Source organism: Nannospalax galili, unplaced genomic scaffold (assembly GCF_000622305.1).
Source record: "Nannospalax galili isolate Female #2095 unplaced genomic scaffold, S.galili_v1.0 scaffold183, whole genome shotgun sequence".
Lineage (NCBI taxonomy): Eukaryota > Metazoa > Chordata > Mammalia > Rodentia > Spalacidae > Nannospalax > Nannospalax galili.
Window position 1 is genome coordinate 2577844 of NW_008350555.1, and position 1333 is coordinate 2579176.

The window sequence follows — 1333 nt, forward strand, 5'->3', positions numbered from 1 at the left end:
TCAGGTAGATTTCAATGGTAATGTTTTTCACATCTACTAATTATTAAGGAGCAAATTTTTATGCTTTGAAGAATTATTTTTAATCATCCATTATTAAAATTTTTTTAACTACATGATTAGAAGAAGCATTTCACTACAGCTTTAACATATTTAGTAACACACTCCAGAGAAAGAGTACATCTCTTTCACAAGTGGGTGCAAGTTTCTAGGTTCACAGTTGAGTTAATACAGTTGTACACTATTGTACTCAGTATAAGCCCCGTAAAACATAAAATTGAATGAGTTTTTAACCTTTAAAAAAGATCTCCATTTCATTTTAGAATATATTGTTCCTTGCAGAAAGACTCGTTTTTGCTACTCACACTGAGATGTTGGCGCATGCATCTCTAATCTGTGTGTATCTGATTATTACTAGTCATAATCGGTTGCACTTGGATACTTGGCTCCTGTGTATGTCTATAAAGTAATTGGGTAGATTTCAGTGGTAGTGTTTATCACCTCTACTAATTAGCATGATGTGAATTTCCATGCTTCCTCCTCAAATATAATACATTTAAAAAAATTGTTGATTTTTTTTGTGTGTATATCACAGAGAACATCCCAAACCATCTTATTCAACTATACACCCACTTCCCAGATGGCACCCTCCCATAGCCTCCCTCCCCCCACTAGAGCCCTTATACTCTGATATCCCTGCTACTGTCTACTGTGTTGTCAGCACCCCAGCTTATCCCCACTACTTGCCCTTCTGGTGAATCTAGTCAGCCTATCAGGTCTAGTCAGGTCTTTGTTTTAGGACATCTCATCTAGTGACAATCAGTTGTCAATATTCCTTTAGATGAGATTGGAGTGTGCTGTTCATTTTCCCAGTTCTATGCTGGGTTACTATCTGGGAGTCCCTTTGGCCACCCTGGCTAACAACTCAAAAGATGGTATCTCCTATCTGGCATTGTTGCTTGTTATGTAGCCTTTAGCTATACATATGGACTCTTAAGAAATTATATTGGCCCCTTTAATCTTTGGTTATACTTTCTTTTTGGGTGTTTAAGGCCATACAGTTGGCCCAGATAAAACAATTTATTTTTACTCCTAAGGTCATTTGAGGATCTGTTTCCTCAGGGGTCACATGGGCTTGGGAGGAGCTCCGGGCTCCTTTCTTTTACCAGTTCTGCCTATGTGAAGATAAGTCAAAGGTCCTGCCTGACCATGGTTGGCTTCACATGGAAGCATGGAGGAAATGATTCCTATGTTGACCCTCCTCTTTGTAGACTGGACATTGGATAAGTCCATCTGGTGGGGTCTCCTTGGCCTCCTTGATCAAGAGGACAGATGA